General features: G+C 42.2%; 1 long non-coding RNA gene across 2 annotated transcripts in view; it reads left to right on the top strand.

Moving 5' to 3' along the window:
• LOC130293948 (uncharacterized) overlaps nucleotides 1–13938 on the top strand; it is a 45388-nt gene extending 31450 nt beyond the window's left edge. For both annotated transcript variants that reach the window (XR_008848330.1, XR_008848331.1), the window contains 2 exons: nucleotides 9552–9711; nucleotides 11401–13938. This is a non-coding gene — a long non-coding RNA (uncharacterized LOC130293948). The remainder of the gene's footprint in view (nucleotides 1–9551; nucleotides 9712–11400) is intronic.
• The last annotated feature ends 13000 nt before the right edge of the window (nucleotides 13939–26938 follow it).

Here is a 26938-nt window from a genome sequence, read left to right as displayed (position 1 = left end):
TATTTTTTTTTTTTTACAGAACCGCTGTAAAATCAGCCACCCCTGTGGAAATCACCAATTTAGGCCCCAAATTTACATAGTGCGCTCTCACTCCTGAGCCATGTTTTGCGCCCACAGAGCATTTTACGCCCCACATATGGAGTATTTTCGTACTCAAGAGAAATTGTGTTACAAATTTTGGGGGTCTTTTTTTCCTTTTACCTCTTGGGAAAATTAAGAGTATGGGGCTACACCAGCATGTTAGTGTAATTTTTTTTTTTACACTAACCACAAGTTTTCCTTTTCATAAGGGGTAAAAGGAGGGAAAAAAAATTGTAACACAATTGCTCCCGAGTACAAAAATGCCTCATATTTAGCCCTAAACTGTTTTCTTGAAATATGACAGGGCTCCGAAGTGAGAGAGCGCCATGCGCATTTGAGGCCTAATTTAGAGATTTGCATAGCGGTGGACTCAATTGCAAGCATTACAATTGCATCCGCTACCAAAAATATTCTGCGCCAGGGATTCCCAAAGAGGGTGCCTCCAGCTATTGCTAAACTCCCAGCATGCCTGGACAGTCAGTGGCTGTCCGGCAATGCTGGAAGTTGTTGTTTTGTTACAGCTGGAGGCTCCGTTTTGGAAACACTTCCGTACAAGCCGTTTTTCCTTTTTATTGGGGGGGGGGGGGGGGAGACAGTGTTTTTGGCCAGATGGTTCAAGCCAATCACAGCTCTCTTTGGGAAATAGGAATATGTGCATATATACTGCAGTGCAGGGGACTATAGAAGAGCAGCCGCTGCATCTATACATTATACAGGAGGTTCACAGCGGGTGTCAGGAGTGACATCCACTGTGATCTTTCCTTAACTGCATGTACTACTACTCCCAACATGGAGCACACTCTGCTCCATTCTGGGAGCTGTAGTACCTCGCTGCAACCTGTCTATTAATGCAGGTACTACAGCTCCCAGCATGGAGAAGAGTGTTCTCCATGTTAGGAGCTGAAGTACCTGCAGGTAAGCACAGATCACAGCGGCTATCACTACTGACCCCCAATGTGATCATCCTGTCTATTGCAGAGATGCGGAGCGGCTGTATACAGCATTCGCATCTCTGCACTATACTCTGGCCGGCCACTCACTCATTCATATTTCCCGCGAGAGCAGTGATTAGCTGCAACCATCCGGCCAATCCCCACTCTGGGCGGAAAATATGAATGTTCTATTCACATCACTGGCCGGAGTATAATGCAAAGATGCGAGCATTGTATAGAGCCGCTCCACATCTCTGCTATATTATGGACGATTGCATCGGATGTCACGACTAACACACAGGGTGATATGTCTATTAGTGCAGGTACTACTACTCCCATCATGGAACAGTCTGTTCCATGCTGGGAGTAGTAGTACTACCTAAATAATTTAAAAAATGTAGAACATTTTTTCCATCATTACTGTATCCTTTTTTATTTATTTATTTTTTTATTTTGGTACCCAACAAATTTTGGGTACCAAAAAAAAAACTGCCAAGGTGCAATTTCCACACAAAACAAAAAATTTCTGAAAAAACGCCAGACGCAGGAAATTGCTCTTCCGTTTTTCTGGCATTTTTTCTTGCGTTTTTTTCAAACCCCAAAATGCAGGACAAAAGAACAAGTAGAAACTTAGCCTTAGGGTACATTTGCACTGTCAGGGGTTTACGGTGAGTTTTCCGCTAGGAGTTTGAGCTGAGGTGGAAAATTTTCTGCAGCTCAAACTTGAAGCAGGAAACACCCTGTAAACCCGCCCGTGTGAATGTACCTTCTACATTCACATGGGGTAAGGGGGGGCAAACCTCCAGCTGTTGCAAAAGTACAACTCCCAGTATACACTGACCGACCGTGCATGCTGGGAGTTGTACTTTTGCAACAGCTGGAGGCACACTGGTTGGAAAACCTTGAGTTAGGATCTGTTACCTAACTCAGAATTTTCCAACCAGTGTGCCTCCAGCCGTTGCAAAATTAAAACTCCTAGCATGTACTGATCGCCGAAGGGCATGCTGGGAGTTGTAGTTATACAACAGCTGGAGGCACGCAACTACAACTCCCAGAATATCGAAACAGCTGTTTGCTGTTCGTGTATGCAGGGAGTTGTAATTTTGTAAGATTTAGAGGGCCACAGTTTAGAGACTACCGCACAGTGATCTCCAAACTGTGGCCCTCCAGATGTTGCAAAACTACAAATCCCAGAAAACTGCTGTGTGGGCATGCTGGGTGGTGTAGTTTTGCAACATCTAGAAGGCTACAGTTTAGAGACCATTGCACACTGATCTCCAAACCGTACCCCTCTAAATCTTGCAAAACTACAAATCCCAGTATGCCCAAACAGCAAACGGCTGTCTGAATATGCTGGGAGTTGTAGTTTTGCAACATCTGGAGGGCTAGAGTTTAGAGACCACTGTATAGTGGTCTCTAAACTGTGGCTTTCCAGATGTTGCTAGGCTACATAGCCACACCAGGGAGCAGTACCTCATGGACCAGGGACCTCCTGCCGCCGATCATCACAGATGGTAAGGGAACTGAACTTTAACCCCCCCCCCATCCCCGATCTGCTATTGGTCGGTTGCTTCTGACCAACCAATAGCAGGGATATGAGGAGTGGCATCCCTATCCCTTATTTTCCTGGTCACCGGGTCACTGGAGACCCGTATGACCCGGAATCGCCACAGATCGTCAGTATGAATTGACCCCCTCAGGCTCTCTGTTCGGCATTCTTGAGTTCTCCCATAGAGCTATATAGAGGGGGCTTGGTGGCCCCCACTTCGGGCAGGGTTCGTGATGCACCCATGTGATGGAGATACGGGGATCCAAACAGCATATAGCAGGGTGCCCCGCGATCTAAAACTTATCCCTTATTCTAGGGATACGTTTTTTTTTCATGAGACTTCTCCTTAAATGAGAAACCTTTCTATTGTGTAATATCATTGGTAAGTTTAACTTAGTCCTTTCCAGACTAAATGTATATATCATTTAACCACAACATATAAGTTCATGACATTCTAAGTGAATCAGTATGTTATGCATATTCCCCATTATTTATTGTTAGTGCACTTGAGTTCACCATTTATACCCTCCACTACCACCCCAATAAAGTGCCGTCTATTTTTTTTTTTTCTCCTTGAGAAACATGTAGGAAGAGGTAGACAAACATGTAGGAGGTAGACAGTATCTCTAAGTAGTGATCAGTTCCCGAAGCAAGTCAGAAAATAGAGTGTAATATCCATTTACCCTACTTTGCTGTGTTATATAGTTATACCTACCAGTGATATTGTACATACAGAGGTGTCTCATTAATACATCAAAGGCATCAGTTATAGGATTATTATTATTATTTGTGATTCAATTGGGGATCCTAGTTACAGTGTGACTATACTTGAATGGTGCAAGAAACTATCAATCAGTGTTTTTTTTTTTTTTTTTTTAAGGTATTATTAACCCTTGTGGGTTATTGATTGTGTTGACTGTAGCCCCTTCCCATGTGTCATTGGGCAAAATCCTGTTATACCTTTATTGAAATATTTCACAAAGCCGCTTTCTGCAATATCTGCTATGCAAACTAACCCTTATTAAGTCCTTTCATCATTATTTCTCTTTCTTATACATAAAGCATGGTATATCATACTCTTCTATTTCATAATTAGAAATATATAATTTTACCTATTATCTACAACAGATTATCAAATTATTAACATGGGTCATGTATTGATTGAGAAATTATAAGTCATTTAGTTATTGGCTGCTAAAGGGAGAAATCTCTGCCAGTAGGGTGTTGCCAACAATTCTTCTGAAATCTCGTACTTACAGAGTTAGATCCATAAATCCTCAAAACCTCCAGTTACACCATATTGACAAAGGGTAACTCAACTCCTGAGTGGCAATGGCAACGCATGTAATTTTGTATAGTTTTATTGCTCTTCTCTCAAATGAGCAGATGAAATAATTTCCTGGCAGGATCACGCGGGCTGCGTCCAGCCATCCTTATCACAGCTCTCTGAACGCCCTGCGGAGTTGCAGAGCAATTAGTGTATAAAGGTTTTTTTTTTTTCTGCAGAGGACGCCAGCATAACAATAAGAAAGAGACAGACAGAGATTTAGTCTGTTGCTGATACGGACAGCAAGTCTGGTGTGATACCCAATGCACATCACAGGCACATTACCTGACCTTTAGACATAGTCCTCTATGTGACCCAGGCCATGGTAGGCTGCACCAGTTTGGAAAAGAAGTCACTGATATATTATGGGATATTGATAAACACAAAGCAAGCACATGTGTCTGGGTGTACAGTTCCTCCTCTCCTGTGCAGACTCTAAAGTCTTTATTTATTTAAATTTTTTTATAAGTATTTATTTATAACTTTTTGGTAGAAAATAAACAAACATATAATAACACTTAGCTCAAGCACAGAGCTCCCCAACACCCCCACAATATAGAAGGTAAAGTCATGATGGTGTGGCCGCACAGGAGTGGAAAATTAAGGAGGCCTGCGCCTGAACAACCACAAACACAAAAGACAACACACAAACAATCAACCATACACACCTACTCCCAGAGCAACCCCTCACCTCACAAACCCAGGAAGAAACAAGCACCCTACCCAGAATCACTCACCCGTTCTGGGGGCACCACCGATTCACCTATTAGTACTAAAGTATTTATTTGAGCCTTCATTGTGTGCAATCTACAGCTAACCACTGTTAAAGGGAACCTGTCATTGCTTTCATACTACCGATACCCAAGTTATTGGATTGGTACTCGATGGTTTCTCCTTGCCCCTACTGCCCTTGATAGATATTTTACTGTTTGGGTACAGGGAGTGATATATTAATCAAAGTTTGTTGGGACATGGAGAAGTCGCCAGGGACCACCTCAATAACTTGTGGTTCAGGCAGCATTAAAGTGGTGACCGGTTTCCTTTAAAGGAGTACTCCAGAATACGAAAACGTATCTCCTATCCTAAGGATAGGGGATAAAGTTAGGATAAGTTTCAGATCATGGGAACCCCCGCAATCTCCCCTATGGAACCCCGGCAGTCTGCAAGAAGGGGGGGGGGGTGTTGACCATCGCACAAAGCAGCAGCTGACATAGCCCCTCAATACAACTATATGAGAGAGCCGGAGCACTGCATTCTACAATCTCCGTCTTTGCCATATCGCTACATTGAGGGGGTGTGCCGGCTACCACTTTGTGCGGTGGTCGACGAGCGCTATTTGGCCGGAGACCCATACAGAAGATTGCGGGGGGTCCCAGTAATTGGATCCCTGAGATCTAAAAGAGGATACGGTTTCATATCCTGGAGTACTCCTTTAAACTTATTTATGCACAAGGCAAGGATTATTTTATCCCAGTGGGACTAAGACTCAAATTCCTCTGCAACAGACAAACATGGTCTCAAACTAACTTCATAGAAATAAAAAAAAGCAAAATAAAATTGGCATGAAAGTTTTCAATGTACACCGAGTTCCAAATTATTATGCAAATTATATTTTGTATTTTGTAAGAATACAATTCAAATTTTACAATGCACTGTTCCAATATATTACAGTAAGTTTCAAAACACTTTATAGGTTGTAAAGAACAAAAAATTGTCATTTGTTGTGTTCGCAGCATATTTACTGAAATCAAAAGCTATTTCAATCAAACTTTTAACAACATTTAAACTTTTTAAACATTTTAACAGGTCATGTTACATTTTAACATAGGACCCCTTATTTGATAGCAGCTTCACAAGTCTTGGATCCATTGAACTTGTGAGTTTTTGGACAGTTTCTGCTTGAATTTGCAAGATGTCAGAATAGCCTACAAGAGCTGCTGTTTGGATGTAAACTTCCTCCCACCCTCATAGATCTTTTGCTTGAGGATGCTCCAAAGGTTAGGTTCTCAATAGCATTGAGGTCAGGGGAGGATGGAAACCACACCCTGACTTTCTCTTCTTTTATTCCGATAGCAGCCATTGATGCAGAGGTATTCTTTGCAGTATGAGATGGTGCATTGTCATGCATGAAGATGATTTTATTATTAAAAGCATAGTTCTTCCTTCTGTACCAGGGAAGAAAGTGGTCAGTCAGAAACTTCACATACTTTGCAAAGGTCATCTTTACACCTTCGGGGACCCTAGAGGGGCTGAATAGCTCTTTTCCCATGATTCTGGCCCAAAACATGACTCCACCACCACCTTGCTGATGTTGCAGCCTTGTTGGAACAGAGTGGCCGTCCACCAACCATCCATGACTCCATCCATCTGGATCATCTAGGGTTGCACGGCACTCATCAGTGAACTGGACTGTTTGAAATTTAGTATTCATGTATTTTTCTGTCCAATGCAGCCATTTCTTCTTGTGAGCATTGTTTAATGGTGGCTGAATAGAAGGTTTATGCACAGTTGCAAGTCTTTGGAGGACTCTACACCTTGATGTCTGTGGGACTCCTGAGGCCACAGCAGCTTCAAATATCTGTTTGCTGCTATGCAATGGTCTTTTAGCAGCTGCTCCAGCTGCTCTCATGATCCAATGCATGGATCTGGCAGAAATCTTCCTCATTGTGCCTTTATCTGCACAAACCCGTCTGTGCACTGAATCAGCCACAAATCTCTTAATAGTGCAATGATCATGCTTAAAGGGATACTCCACTGGAAAACATTTATTTTTTTTAAATCAACTAGTGCCAGAAAGTTAAACAGATTTGTAAATTACTTCTATTTAAAAATCTGTATCCTTCCAGTACTTATCAGTTGCTGTATGATCCAAAGGAAGTTATTTTCTTTTTGAATTTCCTTTCTGTTTGACCACAGTGCTCTCTACTGACACATCTGTACATTTTAGGAACTGTCCAGAGTAGGAGCAAATCCCCAGTGAAAACCTATCCTGATCTGGACAGTTCCTAAAATGGACAGATGTGTCAGCAGAGAGCACTGTGGTCAGGCAGAAAGGAAATTCAAAAAGAAAGGAACTTCCTTTGGATCATAACTGCAGCTGATAAGTACTGGAAGGAATACATTTTTTAATAGAAGTAATTTACAAATCTGTTTAACTTTCTGGCACAAGTTGATTTAAAAAAATATATATTCCAGTGGAGTACCCCTTAAAGTTTTCGTGAAATACCTAATGTCTTCATCTCTCGTCCAATGCATTGAAATATTTCACTCTTTTCGGCAGCAGAGATATCCTTTTTCTTCCCCAAATTGATTGAAAATGGTGCTCTGCTGAATAATGTATAACACTCACCTTTAGTAGTTTTTCCTTAAATTGGGCTCACCTGGCAATCTTATTATCACCGGTTTCCAAGATGGTTTTCAGTGATAAAAATAGCCCTGAGACATAATGCCATCCATGAGTTAAACTGAAAAACTAAATATTTACTCTTTGTGACACTTAAATATAATTTGCATAATAATTTTGAACAGTGTGTAATAATGATAGAAGGATCTATTAGAGGGAATGTATACATAAGAGAGTTGTTCCAACATATGGGCAGAAAGCAGCTACAGCTCCTCTTTTGTAGTTGCTAGATAGATGCATAAAATACATAAAATGATGGTGACAAGGACATGCAGCCACGGACAGGCATGTCAGAGACCCATTCAGAGCCAAAAGCATAGTCCAAATTTAAAGCCGAGGTCAGAAGTCGGAAGGTATCATTAGAGACAAATTGAGGTACAATATCGTAGTCAGAAGCCGATACCAGGACCAGAACCAGGAGGGAATGCCAGTAGCCATGTCAGAAGTCAGAAAGAGAAGCCAAATCGCCAGTGAAAAAATTTCGAAATTAGAGGGGACGGGAAGTTTTGGAGAAGCCGAGGAGCAGAGATCACCACTTTAGGCTGGACAGGTGAGTATGTTACACTGCGAAGTTTAGATGTATCAGGAAGTGGATGAGGATCAGTTTGCGATGTGTAGTCATATTAAACAATAAGACAGCTTTTTTATGGAATATATATTTAGAACTGATCTCTTTTATAATTCATTTTTGGTCCAATTTGGTTCATCTGTCCGATTTGTTTCAGATTTGGATCCTGATTAAGACATGCCCTGGTTGAGCTGCCAACCCAAAGTATGTAGAGGGAAAGGGAATCTTGTCAAAAGCTAGAGTCCCTTCTCCTGTACAGTACACTGAATGTCTGGACCAGGTACAGGACACCAGGCCCAGTGAATGCTGTAAGGGGAAACTGCGGTGCATACTGCAACATTGCTTATATCCAGGCTAATCAGTGTACAGGAGCAGGGAGGAAAACAAAGCTGAAACAAATTATAAAAGTATGGAAACTAAAAAGTATGATCTTTTTTAAAATCTAGCCAAATTTAATTGATGCCAAATGAATTCCCTCGCTAATATTCATCATTAGCTTGAGGGCATAAACGGGACTTTATTTCTTTAGTTATTTTGCCTTTTGTTAACAATTTGCAAAGATAACAGCATGTTTATATATATTATCTATATCTATCTATCTATCTATCTATCTATCTATATATATATATATATATATATATATATATATATATATATATATTAAATGCATATGCTATTGTATTATACAACATGTAAATGGCTCCCTTTTGGATCCATAAACCTTGTCCTGAACTGATGACATTTATAAAAAGAAAAACTGCATTTATTGTAACAATAAGCTGCAAGACAAAGAGCATACCGTACAAATATTCTCTACTGCCTGAAGCCCCTTTTTTTCAGAGCAAAGTTAAAGACTAAATTTAGAATTTATTGTCTTTAAACTTTAAGATGTTCACTTTGATCATCGTCAGTTTGCAGTCCTTATTCTGGGCATAAATCATCATGTCAAAGTTTATTTTGCCTTTCACATTCAAAAGTTGGTGCCCCAGATCAGCAGGTTTTAAGTTTTGCACAGGTGCTACAATCAGATTAATACAAAATATTGGGGTCTGGATGTTTTCTGTCTAGATTGCTGAAATCGGACACGTTGTTGACTGAGTTCCTCTACTGACCTTGTTGAACCTGTCTGACATTTCTACAGAAAAGTGGTTCAATTCTTCTGCTTCCCTGCAATCTGCAGAATGTGAGGGGCTGATCCCAGGAAAGACGATGTCACCAGGGGTGATAATAAGCTGTCACAGTGACACTGTCATAACACTGGCAAGTGACACAGTGACAGCTTATTACGGTCTCTCTTATCTGCAAAGCTATGGCTTCCCTAAGGCACTAAAAATGGATTAACCCTTCAATCCTCTCCATAGCACATGCCCAATATGAGCGGCTATTGCATCATCATCCCATCCTAGTCAATTAGAGAGATTTGTAACAAATAATCAACTGTAGATTTTTCTATAGACTTACATTGTTACATTAAACTTTTCTTTTCAGATTAATCCATTTACCGTGTGTGGAATAAATTGTTATCTCGGAACTCTGGTCCACCTGATTTGGCAAAGAATTAACTGAGATTTGCATTAAAGAGAAACAGTTTATATAATATAAAAATTGTAATGAGTTAGTGAGTGTTTGACTAATGAATTAACTTAGTATGGGAGCATATTATAAATCACCGGTTATTTTACTATTTTAAGAATAATATACAAAAAAGGAGATGATCCGCTCACCCTTTCAGCAGCAAGTCCAATAGTCCCAAACTGGCCAGGTGCACGGGGTGTGATAGCCACCATCACGGTGAAGACTGAAAGGAGCAACTCCCTGGGGGAGAAAACCAGCACTCCAGTTCCAGTCAGGGTATGTAAAAAATTGAAAGCTTTATTTCCATCTTCTTAAAAGCATTACAAAACAGGGGAAAAAAGACATAATATCACAAAGACACTGACACGTTTCAGGAGGACTTTTTATCAAGGAATACAAGACTGTAATGAAACCTCGAATCATAGGCATGCGCAGCCTATTGCATTAGGGTGTGCACCCTAAAGCACAAATACACATATATACACACACACACACACACACACAAATACACTCTTGCTTGCATGCACACATACATAAACAGACCTGCACTCATATAGCTGCAGTATAAGTCCCTGCAAATTAGGTTGGCAGTACAGTTCCCCCACATTAGGTTGGCAGTACAGTTCTCCCACATTAGGTTGGCAGTACAGTTCCCCCACATTAGGTTGGCAGTACAGTTCCCCCACATAAGGTGCAGTACAGTTCCTTCACATTAGGTTGGCCATACAGTTCCCCCACATTAGGTGCCGTACAGTTCCCTCACATTAGGTGCAATACAGTTCCCCCACATTAGGTGCAGTTCAGTTCCCCCACATTAGGTGCAGTACAGTTCCCCCACATTAGGTGCAGTACAGTTCCCCCACATTAGGTGCAGTACAGTTCCCCCACATTAGGTGCAGTAAAGTTCTCCACATAAGGTGCAGTATTGTTCCCCCACATTAGGTGCAGTATAGTTTCCCCACATTATGTGCAGTATAGTTCCCCCACATTACGTGCAGTACAATTCCTCCACGTTAGGTGCAGTACAGTTCCCCCACATTAGGTGAAGTATAGTTCCCCCACATTAGGTGTAGTATAGCTCCCCACATCGGTGCAGTATAGTTCTCCCACATTAGGTGCAGTATAGTTCCCCCACATTAGGTGCAGTATAGATCCCCCATATTAGGTGCAGCATAGTTTCCCCACATTAGATGCAGCATAGCTTCCCCACATTATGTGCAGTATAGCTCCCCACATTAGGTGCAGTCTAGCTTCCCCACAGACATACAACCTACAGCCATATACAGTGTATGGCTGGAGGCTGTATGTCTATGTACTTCCCCACTTCAGTGTTCTGACCACCGGTCCAGGGTCACAATCTACTGCTATGGCCAATAGATTATAGCAGTAGGTCCTGGGCCCGGAGGAGCGGTGGTCGGAATGCTGAATATTACATGCAGCCAGCTGGTGCTGGTGACTTACCATTCCGGCCGGCGTGTGTCCTCCTCCACGATGCTCCACTCCTCCGCTGCTATGGGCGCATGCACGGGCCGTCAGTGATGTTCCTGCATGCGCTACCTCCCGGCGGCACCTGCGTTTTTGTAGTTAACGTGGGAGCCACCGCAGAAAGGTAACCGAGAGATTCTCGTGTCCCAAAAAGATCTTTTTTAGACAAAGGGATGTCCAGAATGTGACGGGGGCCCCCTGCAAGCTGCTCACTGGCGGCCGTGGATCCCCCCCCCCCCCGGGCTTGATTAGGAAGTCCCTCCCTCTTCATTAAAGAGATTAAACAGCTGCTACATACCTCTGTGGAAATGGATATTAACCCTATTCATGATTGGATATAACAGGTAATAGACATACTGTGTATATACCTATGGGAAATATATGCATAAAAGATAATATCAATGTGCATACATATGTAACCTAGGTAATGAACACGTGTACCTGAACAGTTTCTTGACAGCAAAACATTATTTTTTTCAGGATAAAGAAAATGAAATTATGGCCACTACAACTACCATACCGGACCTCAACAAAAGACGAGAAACTAAAATTCCATTATATTTTGAGTTACGTGATCAGGTTACTTTAATGGAACTTAAATTACAGTATGACAGTACTGAGAGATATACAGTGTCATCTACTTCAACGAGACTCAGAATCAGAATCAAAAATGAACATTTTTATCCCATACAGTCTAGGTCCCCCCACATGAATTCCTTCCAACGTGTAGTTGAGAGGGAACTTTTTGAATTGGAGAGAGCAACTGCTGCAAGTAGTTTGCCGTTTCACATGACAATCAGAGACCGCAAAGCATTAAAGGAACTGCAAGAGTTCTCTGATATTAAAATCAAGTCATCTGACAAAGGTGGCTCGGTCGTCGTGTTGGACCGTGAACTACTGTAGATTGTAAACAGGTGTGGGATATGTTCAGCGACAGCACCACATATCGTAAACTTAATTCTGACTCCACTACTGACATACAAAATAAATCAAACACTAGAGTTTTTTTTCACGTAAGATGGAGGAGTCACTTTTTGTTTCAGAACCAACCATGTCCAATCTTCCATTGTCTACATAAGATACACAAAAATATATTCCCTCCCCCTCTCCGCCCAATAGTTTTGGGCATTGGCTCAATGAGAAGCTCTCGATGTGGTTGGATAGTCTATTACAACTGCTAGTCACCAGAGTCCCTCAGTACATACAAGACACCAAAGATCTTTTGGTGTCTTTTAAGGATTTCAAATGGGAAGCTGATATGACATGTATTTCATGTGATGTTGCTTCTTTCTATAGTGTCATACCCCATGACTGTGCCCTTATGGCACTTTAGTACCATTTCAATACTTATAGTAATTACAACTCTGATCTCAAAAACTGCATATTAGATGTCACGTATCTTTTACATACCAATAATTATTTTTCGTTTTATGGATCTTTCCTCCTTCAGGTCAGGGGTTGTCCGATGGGGGTCCCTCTTTGGCCAACCTCTACATAGCCTAATGGGAGGAAAGATCCATCCACACCACAGCCAATCCCTTTCTACGCCACATCGCGTGGTATGGACAATATATTAATGATATAATTGCGGTGTGGCGGGGACCGAGTGACCATCATACCATCTCTTCCTTTACACAGTATCTTAACAACAATACAGACAATTTATTTATCACATATAATTCCCACCCAAATGAAATGATTTTTTGGAATGTTTGTTTTCTTTTTGTTTGTTTTAAAAAAAAATGGCTATTAAACATACCGGTATAGTCAGTATAAAAGGATACACAAAAATTGTACTAATCATGCAAATTTTAAAATACAGTCTACAACTCTACAAGAACGCTTCAAAGAGAAACATTATCCCACTAAAGTATTAAGTAACGCTTACCACCGTACCAAAATACTCACTCAGGAAGATTGTTTGGTGACCAGCTTCAAGCAGAAAGATGAAGACAAAGAAAAAGCTTCATTTTCAGCCCCTTTCATTACTACCTACAGCAATGATGCCCGTCTCATCAGAAGAATAGTCACACGCCATTGGCGTGTATTACAAATAGATCCTCATTTTTCCAAAACTATCCCCCAGCAACCTCAGTTAATGTACAGAAAATTGGCATCACTGAAGTCTATTCTGGCCCCAAGCCAGATTAGGAGACAGCAGAATAAAGACATCACTCACACTGATCTTCTAGGGAGACCGCTCAAAAAAGGGAGCTACAAGTGCAAGAAGGCCCATTGCCTTTGCAGTCGGCAGATCTCCAATGGCTTGTCAAATTTTACTTCCTCATTGACAGGTAAGAATTTTCCTAAAAAATTTCATCTTACTTGATCATGTCATTTACATGATCCAGTGTCCCGATTGTCCACTACAGTATGTAGGATGCACCACTCATCCTCTTCCTCTCAGATTGAACCAGCACAGACAAAACTTAAAAAAGAAGTTTTTGCTCCACGGAGTTTCCAAACATGTCACTATATCACATCCAAACAGTGTAAAGCCAATTTCAATTACACCCATTGATCACGTACCGGCTTCAACAAACAACAGATTTGAACAGCTGAAGAGACTGGAAATGTTCTGGATGTATAAGATGCACACGTTATCCACGTTATCTCCCCATGGTCTCAATGAGATGAGAGAAATTATCACATGAACACCAACACTCACATTTGCTATACTTTGTTAATACATCATGGCCTCCCACTACTGACAATCTAATTGATGATCTAATTGATTGTAACAACTATACATACCTGTATACGGCATCACTCTTTTCATGTCCTTTGTGCATGTCTTCCGCAGTCCAGACCCATGATACGTTGTCCTATTTTTGGATCCATTTACTATTCAACATCATCTCTACTGAGCAGGTCTCTCAATACAAATATGCATCACTGTCCCTTTCTTTACGCACCATCTTGCAACCACTGTATCTGGAGGCTCATGAGATACGCCCCAAACCATACTACGGTACTCCACAATCATATGTATATATATATATATATATATATATATATATATATATATATATACACACACAGTATATATGTTTCATATATCATTGTTATTGTATATCTTATTTTAAGTGATGTCTGTATTTATTACATTCTATTTTGTGTTCTAATCGAGCGTTTTGTTTTTTTAATACTGTCTGTAACCTAGAGGGTTCATATGCCTGACAAAGAGCCCGTTCTGGGCTTGAAACACTTGTTAATGTCACATTGCATGTTCTGTTGGAATTAATCACCTTTATATCTACAATTCGTCTGAGTGTCTGCGCCCGATTGATGCCCCATTTTTCCAGAGGTACTCCTTGCCTCCACCTTGCTTTGCCATTAATTACCGGTCCTCATGTTTGGACCACCGGAGGGACCACGAGGCTGAGACTGTTTGATGCATGTTCACCCAGATGTTATGCTCTCAGCAGAACTCTGCCAGGTAAGGGACCATCTTTTTGGCCCCATTTTGATTCTACTTATCTACCGGGTAATCTGCACGAGGTGAGCACCTTTTTCTTTCTTCTCTTGTCATCAGGTTACATATTTATGCACATTGATATTATCTTTTATCCATGTATTTCCTATAGGTATGCATATGTCTATTACCTGTTATATCCAATCATATATAGGGTTAATATCGCTTTGCACAGAGGTATGGAGCGGCTGCTGTTTAATCTCTTTAATGAAGAGGGAGTGACTTGTACATTTTTTGTCTATTTATTCGGGGTTTCATTAGACTTGTATGCTTTGATAAAGAGTTTTCCCTAAACGCGTCTGTGTTTTTATGATATTTTGTCTTTTTTTGTAATGATTTTAAGAAGATGGAAATAAAGCTTTAATTTTTATACATACCCTGACTGGAACCTGGAGTGCTGCTTTTCTCCCCCAGAGAGTTGCTTCTCTCATTTTAAGAATAATGCCATGTTTTACATGGCTGAAAGTATGGATCTGTCAGTTACTTTAAAGTGAGCTGCAGAGTATGCATATGTCATGTCTGTGTTAGGGAGCAGTGCAGGCCTGGATCTCAACCCTTGTCCATACCTACTTGGACATTTTCCCCCCTTAACAGCAGCCCCCCCCCCCCCCGGGCGATTGGCCCTACACTGAATGCCAAGAAGTATGGGTGCAAACAAGCTTCAAACAGTCCTGGTGAGCAACACAAGTGATAACAAATTAGAAGAAAAAGGGTAAATAGAGACATCCATACAGTCAGAACCTAGAGGGCAGTGTAGTACATAATTAAAGTCAATACAGAGTCAAAAAGGCAAGAGTCAATCTTTGAGAGGGGTGAAGTTTGTAGGCAGGCAGGAGAGGTGAGGTGGAGTTTGTGAAGTTTGTAGAGCAGGCAGGAAAGAAGTCAGGGAACAGGCAAGAGGTCAAGTCACAGGAGGTCAGAACAGTAAAAAAAAAACTCTGGTAATAGAAATGCTTGTGACTGAACCATTATGACTGGCACAGCCTGGAAACATTGAGCAATATATATCTTCCACCTTTTTATTGGCTGGGCCATGACAAACATGCAGGGCCATCTTTAAGACAGCAAGAGATACCACGTAGTGAGAGGACAGCTGCATTTCTAACAACACAGCTTTAATTAAGAGTTGCATGATAGTGTTGAGCTAGACTGTTGGGCTTAATAAGGTTAACTTATAGTAAGGAGTAGTCTAGTAGATAACAGAAGATAGAAGTTCCATGGGATGGGCCCACCTAATGTGAATGGGAGTTGTCACGATGCCGGCTGGCAGGTAGTGGATCCTCTGTGCCAGAGAGGGATTGGCGTGGACCGTGCTAGTGGACCGGTTCTAAGCCACTACTGGTTTTCACCAGAGCCCGCCGCAAAGCGGGATGGTCTTGCTGCGGCGGTAGTGACCAGGTCGTATCCACTAGCAACGGCTCACCTCTCTGGCTGCTGAAGATAGGCGCGGTACAAGGGAGTAGGCAAAAGCAAGGTCGGACGTAGCAGAAGGTCGGGGCAGGCAGCAAGGATCGTAGTCAGGGGCAACGGCAGAAGGTCTGGAAACACAGGCAAGGAACACACAAGGAACGCTTTCACTGGCACTAAGGCAACAAGATCCGGCGAGGGAGTGAAGGGGAAGTGAGGTGATATAGGGAAGTGCACAGGTGTAAACACTAATTGGAACCACTGCGCCAATCAGCGGCGCAGTGGCCCTTTAAATCGCAGAGACCCGGCGCGCGCGCGCCCTAGGGAGCGGGGCCGCGCGCGCCGGGACAGAACAGACGGAGAGCGAGTCAGGTAGGGGAGCCGGGGTGCGCATCGCGAGCGGGCGCTACCCGCATCGCGAATCGCATCCCGGCTGGCAGCGGAATCGCAGCGCCCCGGGTCAGAGGACGTGACCGGAGCGCTGCCGCGGGGAGAGTGAAGCGAGCGCTCCGGGGAGGAGCGGGGACCCGGAGCGCTCGGCGTAACAGGAGTCTTATGACTCTCCCCAATGGCTAATGTCAGGGATAGGGGGGTAAGGTATCTTTAAAGCCATATGTTTTCAGTGGAATCATCCTTTCGAAGGGGATTCAGGGAGGGATGTTAGAAGCTGGATAGGCGTATGGTTGCGTTGTTATGATAGAGTATAAGATATGAAATATATAGGTTGAGGTTGTCTACTTGACATGGTGGGCTGGTGTTCTCATATCACCCTACAATATCAACCTTTTATGCCCTGCCAAAAACACATAAATCAACAAACCCAGTCAAAGGCCGCCCTATAGTTTCCGGCAACAACAATTTGACGGAGAAAATAAGTCAGTATGTGGATAAAATTCTTACCCCCTTTGTATCTTCCCTCCCCTCACACTTAAAGGACACAAAGGACACTGTCCTTAAAATAAATGACCTAACAGTGAATAAAAACACCTCTCTAATGAGCCTCGATGTAGAGAGCCTTTATAGCAATATAGCACATGATCTAGGGATCACAGCGGTGAACACTTTTCTCTCTACACGGAGTACACACTTCCATAGGCACAATCAACTAGTCTTGACACTTCTTGAATTTATTTTGACACACAATTACTTTCTTTTTGGTGGTGCCCTCTATCGGCAGACGAGGGGCACCGCCATGGGGACAGCCTGTGCACCGTCTTTTGCTAATTTATTTTTAGGGTGGTGGTAGAGCACGATTGTTTTTAGTGACGTTTTTTCACAATACACGGAGCACATTCTTTTTTGGGGAAGATACATAGATGATATTTTAATTTTTTTGGGATGGTGATGGGCCTTTGTTCGGAAGGTTTGTGGATGAACTTAACAACAATGATATTGGCATGAAATTCACGGCAGAGGTTGGGGGACGTAGTATCAACTTTTTGGACCTGACTATCTATATAGATAGAAACCAGCGGATCCAAACGGATATTTACCGAAAGCCAACCTCGACCAATAGTTTTTTACACTGGGAGAGCTGGCATCCTGAAAGCCTGAAACGAAGCATCCCAGTAGGTCAATACCTTCGAGCAAAACGTAATTGCTCAGAGGATGGCACTTTCCAGAAAGAAAGTAGTAACTTAATGGAGAGATTAACCGCAAGAGGGTATCCGAAGAGATGTATGAGAAGGGCCTACAATAGAGCAAAACGAAGTGACCGTGCAATCATACTGGGACCAAAGAAAGTACCGACTGTAAAACCTACCATTAGATGCATAGGCACGTACGATGCCTATGCTTCAAAGGTTAGGACAATTTTGACAAAATACTGGAGGATTCTTAAATCGGACCCGGATCTGAATGAGACACTAACAGAAAGACCAAGTATTACCTACAGACGAGGAAAGAATTTGCGAGACCTGCTTGTTCATGGCCACCACCAAGAAGGAAGAGAGGAGTCAAGACCGGGGACATGGTTACCGGCCCCCCCACAGGGATCATACCCCTGTGGTCACTGTGCCTCCTGCAAGTTTATGACAAAAACCAAGAATTTTACCAATCCACAGGATGGGAGAAAATACGATATTAGGAAATTCATAAACTGCAGCAGCCGGAATGTAATATACATAGCAAGATATACATGCCCCAAACTATATGTTGGAAAAACTATACAGGAGTTGAGAAAACGTATTAGCAAACACATCAGTACAATTAGAACAGGGACGGATACTCCTATAGCGAGGCATATGAGAACAAAACATAGTAATAAGCTGGATGAGATAAAATTTTGGGGCCTGGAGAAATATGAAATTGGCCCAAGAAGAGGAGATATAAATCAGACTCTACTTAAAGAGGAGGCAAAATGGATCTACCGCCTCAACAGTAAAAACCCTGGAGGATTGAATGAAGATTTTTCCTTCACACTCTTCCTCGAATGAAGAGGAAGATGCCTGTGTATGTAAACATTGAAAATAACAAAAATATTATAGAGATTATCCTGTGAATTTGTGAACACTTTTTTCACGTGCTGGCAACTACCTTCACCTTAGCCGACATGACCGGAAGAAGGAAAGGATAACATATGGTGATAGATATATACTAGGGAGGCTTGAGAATAGTAAGAGAAATTATAAGTTATAATTACGATCTGATATATATAGGGGGGATGACATATCCCCATTATAGACACGCGAAACAAAATCCCCAACCACCCCCCCTTTCCCCCTCCCCCCCTCCCCCTCCCTCCCTTCCCCTCAACCCCCCCCCCACCCCCCCCTCCATCCCCCCCCCTCTCCCTCCTTGGGAATTAACTAATAACAGCATCTGGATGTGAAAATATGATTAGGAGAACCCATATACCTAGACACAGGGAAACCTGAAAAATCTATACATACAAAAGCGATACCTGGGCACTCAAACATGAAAACAAGCAAAAATACAATAATTACCTTAGGAGAAGACGAGGACCCATGGGTGGAAGGGATGTGCTTGGAGGATGTGAACCTTAAAATCAACAACAAAAAATAATAAAATAAAAGGATGATAAAAAAAAGACTTATAAAATATCAAGATCCAATAAACTCTAAAAAACGAAAATTAAGAATGATTAGATATGTTTAATCTAACAGAATCATAGTAATTAAGGAGCAAATGAGACATAATGGAAAAACATAAAATCGATAAAATCACTACAAAAATACAGAAGATCTACAAAAATAAAACTACTATAAGGAATGATTAAATGATGTATAATAAAATCTACAACGAGAATGAAAGTAATAAAAGAAAAAAGCCTCAAAAATTTAGATCACCTAGCATACGTATACAGAAAAAGAATAAGCATACAAGAAACAGTCAAGGAAGGCTTAAGCTTATGAAGGATATGAAGAATAGAAAACTCCCTACGAGAAATGGGATCGATCAGGGACATATGCGCGCATAGAGAATAGAGATAGGGCTTGCGTGTCAGGAGACGGAGCTTGCGTTCCACTGAGAACGGGACAGAAAGTACTGCGCACGAGCGAGAGGATGCGCGTGCGCAATAGCGACAAGAAGATGCCCGGGATCATAAGATGACGGGGCATGCGCGAGAATGGCGGCCGGAACATACGGATTGCCAACCATGTCCTGATTGGACCCCAACCCTTCATTCGGCGCATCGGAAGTGATGCGCCGATACAGGGTTATAAAAGGCAGTGCCGCACGCTGAACGCCATATTAGGCAGCTCTCTGAAGAAGTTAGTTTTCTAACGAAACGTTAGAGCAATTTATCAAGATTTTAGACAGGAAGACAGTGCGTATTAAGGGTGCGGAGTTACTGTGTGATAGCAGAGTGATACACTCACCACACACAGTGAGAAACAAGATAACTCCTACACCAGTACTATAGCACCACCAAGTGGGCATATACAAGAAGACACACTGTCTCTCCTGATAATTTTAAATATATATAAGTTTCACAATCACAGTTAGACCTTTTAAGTAATAGGAATAAAAGTTATATTTTAATTGGATTACAGACAGGGTTTTGCTCCCCGGAAGGGAGGATCTCCTCCCAGAAGGGGATTGGAAAATTTGGTGTTCTCATATGGTGACATCTCCCAACCTGAAGAAAACCATGTACTGCCAGTTTGGACATCTGAAGTTTAAGTTCATTAGATAAATAAATAAAAAAAAGCAAGTTAAATAAATAAATAATATTTATCTTAAAGGACCCATGGTTTACTTTTATCACATTATCCATTTATTAATCATCCATTGAAATCAGGGATTTATTTTGAGGGTACTTCGACTAATGATGTAAGATAAGTACATTCTAGGTAACATTAAAGGGATCCAAAATCAAGTCCCATTATAACTCCTTCCATTCAATAGACTTTCCTTCCCCAATTACAATTAAGCTCTCTCCATTACAAATTGTAAAGGGAACCTGCCATCACTTTCATTCTGCCTGAAACACACAACTTATCAGGGCGGTCCCCGAAGGCTTCTCCCCACCCCACCTGTCTCATTTGATAGACCTCTCCTTGATGGTGTATCAATCAGTGCTGGTGGGGCAGCCCCAAAGACTAATGGTTCAGACAGCATGAAACTGATGACAGGACCCCTTTGAGATTGAAAAACACAGAACGCTGAAAACTCAGAGACAGGAAATGATAAACAGAATAAACTTTAATTAAAGCTGCCAATAACCACTGTTCATTTGCCCTATTTAGGCATATTGATGTCATAGAGGGGTTCATACCATGATCATATCCCATCATATTCCAGAGTTAAAAGCTGATACCTAGCAGCAGCTCTTGTAGACTTAGATTAGTCATGTATAACATTTGAAAGGAAAACTTGCACTTGTTTTATGCTGTCCAAATCACAGGCAGCATGAGCAGGGTCCTGGAAAACTATGATCTACTCTTAAATGCTCAAGCACTTTAGAAAAATAATAGTTTTAAAAAAGCTGCAGGGACCCTGGTACATAGTCACTGGGTATGGTCCCTGTGGCTATTTTCTGCTCTGCCAGTCCTGAGTAACAAATCTTTCCTTATTAAATCTTTCCTTATTGTGTTAAAGGGGTACTGCACCCCTATCCAAAGGATAGAGGATGAGAAGTCTGATCGCGGGGGTACCACCGCTGGGGACCCCCAAAATCTCCCTGCTGCACCCGGCATTCATTTAGAGCAATGGGAGCAGCGTCGGATGCCCGTGACTTCACGGCCGCACCCTGCTCATTACATCATGGCAACGCCCCGTCATTGCAAATATATGTGGCTTGCCTTGAGGGGGCACAGCAGTGAGGTCACGAGCGGGGCATGATTGTGACGTCACGAGCCTCTGCCCCGCATTGCAATTCATTCGTCACGGAGCGAAGTTCACTCCAGGCACCAGATGTCTGTGGTGCTGCAGCAGAGATTGCGGGGGTCCCCTGCAGCGACCCCCGCAATCAGACATCTTATCCCCTATCATTTGGATAGGGGATAAGATGTCCAGGGGCGGAGTACCCCTTTAATTCCCAGAGTAAATCACAGTGTTCTATGACCCAGCTCACTGTACCAAGTTCATGCTGCCCGTGGTTTTGATGACAGGTTCCCTTTAATTAGCACACTGTAATTGCATATTTTTCCTGGAGCCCAAGGTAATTCCCGTTAACAAATGTAGCTAAGTACAGGGGTCTTGCAAGCATCTTTGTGACTCTTCTATTAGAGGGGTTGTCTGTAAGAATAAAACCTTTCTACTATGTACTCTAAATGGTTAAAACAAACAACTTAATTAAATGCAAGAAATTAAATAGAAGCTATCCTGCAATCGTTCTGTCAGACAATTTTTCTTTGATTTGACAGGTCCTAAATTGTGATTGCCACATTATGTTCAATTTTGACTGCTATCTGTTGTCAGATAAAAAAGCCTGAAAAGACTACATGAGTCAGAATGGCACATTTATATCTGTCTAACCGTCCTTGTCCACTGTCTTTAATGAAAACATCAAAACTGTTTTTAGATGCTAGACCTAATTGATAGAGAACGAGATGAACTGTGTATTGAACTTAAATATGTCATCAAAGATGAATTGAAGAAAAAACTAAGTAAAAATGAAAAAGACAAAGAAATTGAAGTGGATGACAGACGATACAGCCAAATTGCAAAATAGAGAAGAGCTGCAAAACAAGAAGGATAAAAATCTTTTGAAGGAACTGAATTGTGAATTTAAGGGACATGACAGGAAGGACAAATGGACAATATTACAACACCTGAAAAGACATTAAAAATGGAACAAAACATGAAAAACTATCTGCCAGAATATCCATGACAATTCATGTGTATGTTGAAAGATATTAATCGGTATATTAAAACATATACCGGTATATTGAAACAAACATATGCAAAGAATGTAAGAGCGGCGATGAAAAGAGATCAATAACAACACAAATGGAAATATCTACATCAAACTAAATTGTGTCAGATTGGCTGTAAAGATGTATAAAAAAAACAAAGATCTAGAAATCAATAGAAATAAATAAAAATTGGCCCAATTGATCCCATTAACCTCTTAATAATGCAGCCTTAAAGGGGTACTCCAGTGGAAAACTTTTTTATTCGAAATCAAATGGTGCCAGAAAGTTAAACAGATTTGTAAATTTGAATCCTTCTAGAATTTATCAGCTGCTGTATGCTCCACAGGAAGTTGAGCTCTGTGGTCAGACTAAAAAGAACAACTTCCTCTGTAGTATACAGCATCTGATAAGTACTGGAAGGATTAAGATTTTTAAATAGATGTAAATTACAAATCTGTTTAATTTTCTGGAGCCAGTTGAACAATTTTTTTCCCCACCAGAGTACCTCTTCAAGGCCCATTTTCCAAATTTGACCTGTTTCACCCGTTTGACCTGTTTTATGGAAGTGTAAAATTTTGGTCAATACTTTTAGCTATAATTTTAGAAAAACTGAAAAATTTGGTAAAACTTTTGAAAAGTTAGCAATTTCCGAAATTTGAAATTTTCTGCTTTTAAGAAACATACTGTATTTATCGACGTACAATACGCATTTTTTTCGGCTAAAATTTTTAGCCTAAAGTCTATCTGCGTGTCATACGCCGATAAGCCGCTGCAGTTCAATGATTTAAAACAGGCGCTTTAAATCAATGAACTTCAGCGGCTTTTGCAGGTGCAGAGACCTGCCTTCGCTGCCAGCTTCTCTGCCCCTGCCTGTCCTGGGGTCTAGAGCCCTTCTGCCGCCGCTTCTCTCCCCCTGGCTATCTGCCGCGCTGCCCCATCTCTCCCCCTGGCTATCGGTGCCGCTGCCCCAATGGTTTCTGCTGCCCCTTTTCTCCCCCTGGCTATCGGCACCGGCAACGGGGCAGCGGCACCGATAGCCAGGGGGAGAGAAGGGGCAGCGGCGCCGATAGCCAGGGGGAGAGAAGCGGCGGCAGCAGGGCTCTTGACCCCAGGAAAGGCAGGGGGAGGGAAGCGGGCAGTGACGGTCTCTCTCCCCTTGACTTTCTTTGGGGCTTCTGCAGGGTCAGAAACAGTGTATCGGGGTATACACATGCACACACATGCACCCTCATTTTACCAAGGATATTTGGGTAAAAAACTTTTTTTACCCAAATATCCTTGGTAAAATGAGGGTGCGTGTTATAGGCCAATGCATGGTATACCCCAATAAATACGGTAATCATTCCCCATAAATGAGCAAATAATTTACATTTCCAATTTGTTTACTTTAAGTTGGCATAATTTGGTGAATGTCATTCCACTTTTTAGGATATCAGAGGGCTTAGAAGCTTTGCAGCAAATTTTGAAATTTTCATGAATTTCCAAAACCAATTGTTTTAAAGGACCAATTCATTTCTGAAGTGGATTTGAGAGGGATGGATGCAATAAACCCCCTCATAACACACAAATTTAAAAACTACACCCCTAGAAGAATTTACAACAGGATTACGAAACTCTGTTAACCCTTTAAGTGGTTAACAGAAAGTAAATTCTTGGAAGTAAGTTTTTAGAAGTAAAATTCTTGCAAATTTATCTGTTATTAATTTTACTGAATATCTGCATTTTTTTATTTTTTTTTTAAATATCACATGGCACTAATGTACTTCCTGACTCGCAAACATGCCTTAGAAATAAAGGAGTGCCACATGCCTCTCCAAGCAGTTGCAGGGGGTATTGGATGTGTATGTTAGCCAACTCCCACTGCGATTACCCCTCCTGCCACCTCTCAGCTCACAGAGCGTTTATTACCTTCACGCTATGATGTGTATACACGTCATATAGCGGGAAGGGGTAAAAGGAGCTGATCAGTGGGTTCCTGGCTGCTGGGACCCCCCAGAGAAAATAAGAACAGATGCGAAATGTTCCATGCAGTGAATAGAGTGCGCTGAGCAGGCACAGCCAGTACTCCTTTTATTTTATACGAGGCTGAGCTTGTAATCATAGGGGAATCCTGCAGTCAGACACCCACCGCTCAGCTAGCTATCCTCTATTCTATGGAGAGGGGGACAACTTTTGCTTGTGGGACAACTGCTTTTGAACATTAACCTTTTTTTTTGTTGCAAAAACCAATATGCTTCTCAGCTATTACGAGACCTCATATCTTGCCATTGCCCTCCTTAAAGGGGAACTCCACCCCTAGAAATCATATCTCTTATCCAAAAGGATAGGGGATAAGACTTCTGATCATGGAGCTCCTGACGCTGGGGACCCCCGTGATCTCCCTGCTGCACAAAGCATTCGTTTAGAGCATCGGGTGTAGTGCTGGAGGCTCGTGATATCACTGCCACGCTTCATTGGTGACATCACAGCCACGCCCCCTCAATGCAAGTCTATGGGAGGGGGCATGATGGACATCACGCCCACTCCCATAGACATGCATTCAGGCGGCATGGCAGTGACTTCACAAGCTCGGTGTGACTGTGATGCCACGAGCCTCCGCCCCACATCACCAGTCATCCTGCATGGAGTGAAGTTCACTAGAGATGTCGCGAATTGTTCGCCGGCGAACAGTTCCTGGCGAACTTAGCATGTACGCGTTCGCATCGCCAGGCGAACATATGTGAAGTTCGATTCGCCCCCTATACTTTAACATTGCGGTAAACTTTGACCCTGTGAGTCAGAGTCAGCAGACACATTACAGCCAATAAGCAGCAGTCCCTCCCTTCCAGACCCTCCTACCTCCTGCACAGATGCCATTTTACCTTAATTCGGCATGCTGCAGGCTTAGAAAGTGGAGGGACAGAGAAGCTGCTCCTGCTGTAATAGGGAAAGCAATAGCTAGGTTGCTGCTAGGTGGTGTATTTAGGGTCCACTTTACTCCTAAAGCACTAGTCTAACATCTGTTTTAAGGACAGCACCCAAAAAAGCCCTTTTTAGGGCTCAAATATCAGTCTGTGTGTCTTGCAAAAGCTGGAGGTACCCTGGTTGGGAGGGAACCACTGGTTAAAAGGGGTACTTCAGTGTAAAACTTAAGTTCCTTCAAGCAACTAACTACAGTATTAAAATGGCTATTAGTTCAGTCCGTGTGTCTTGCAACAGCTGGAGGCACCCTGGTTGGGAGGGAACCGCTGGTTAAAAGGGGTACTCCGCTGTAAAACTTAATTTCCTTCAAGCAACTAACTACAGTATTAAAAGGGCTATAAGTTCAGTCCGTGTGTCTTGCAACTGCTGAAGGCACCCTGGTTGGGGACCTCTGCCTAAAATGGGAACTCCGCTGGCAACCTTTTTTGCTCATTGTCACACTAGTGCAAATCACATTTGGTGGGACAATTGCTCAAATACCTTTTTTGGCTGTGAAATAAAACCAGTGCTGCCTGAAGGGGGGCTCTAACTATGTGCTGCCTAATATGGGGGAATCTAGGTGCTGCCTAAAGGGGGGCTCTATGTGCTGCTTAAAGGGGGGCCGTGCTGCCTAACATGGGGGAATCTATGTGCTGCCTAAAGGGGGGATCTAACTATGTGATGCCTAAAGGGGGGGGGGGAATCTAACTATGTGCGGCCTAAAGGGGGCTCTATGTGCTGCTTAAACGGAGGCTCTACCTATGTGCTGCCTAAAGGGGGGATCTAACTATGTGCTACCTAATATTAGGGAATCTATGTGCTGCCTAAAGGGGGGATCTAACTATGTGATGCCTTCAAAGGGGCTCTATGTGCTGCCTAAAGGGGGATAAAGCACGTTATTCCTAAAAATTTAGGAATAATAGGTGATTTATGCCCTTTATGGATTAAAACCAGACTCTGCATCAACTATGTAATTTTCCATGGGAGTTTTGCCATGGATCCCCCTCCAGCACACCACAGTCCAGGTATTAGTCCCCTTGAAACAACTTTTAAATCACTATTGTGGCCAGAAAGAGTCCCTGTGGGTTTTAAAATTCGCCTGCCCATTCTAGTCAATGGCTGTTCGCCCAGTTTGCCGGTTCGCGAACATTTGCAGAAGTTCGCGTCCGCCGTTCGCGAACCGAAAATTTTATGTTCGCGACATCAATAAAGTTCACTCCGTGCACCGGATGTCTGGGGTGCCGCAACAGAGGGTCTGAATTATTATCTGCTCTTCCTAGTTATTCTGCACATATACATATGATATGTACCTTTTTTTTTTATTTCTCATTATAGATATATTTCTTTATTTATTTTTTTCTATTTTCTGTCTGTCTACTCATATTTTTACACCAAAGCATGTAGCTATATCAGCAGGACATTTGCTATTGCTAAGTTTCATTTACTTTATGATCAATAATATTAGGAAATTATCTGCCATAGGGCAAAGTGATGACTTGAGATGTGTAACAGATCCAGGTATTGTTCTAGATGTCATATTTACTGAAAAATCTGTAAAATCTTTAGGTCAACCATGTCATTGGTGGTATAGTGGTTTTTATGAACCATAGCACTGTGATCGGTGTAAGGCTCTGTGTACGTTGTTGGGGGATATTCACAACAAGCAGCAAATATGATGCAGAAATTTCTGTAACTGATAATCTATTCCATATATCTGAATGCGGTTGTTTCTGCAGCATGTGCATGCATTTCTGCAGGCTCTCTTGACATAATTGGGAGAGCCGCAACAAATCAACCACGTGTGAATATACTCAGTACAGGAGCTATATATTTAGTGCCAATGACAGGCTCGTATCCTGTCCTGGAAGATCAT

The sequence above is a fragment of the Hyla sarda genome, chromosome 10 (assembly GCF_029499605.1).
Source record: "Hyla sarda isolate aHylSar1 chromosome 10, aHylSar1.hap1, whole genome shotgun sequence".
In the NCBI taxonomy this organism is placed as follows: Eukaryota; Metazoa; Chordata; class Amphibia; order Anura; family Hylidae; genus Hyla; species Hyla sarda.
This window is presented reverse-complemented; position numbering and strand designations above follow the sequence as displayed.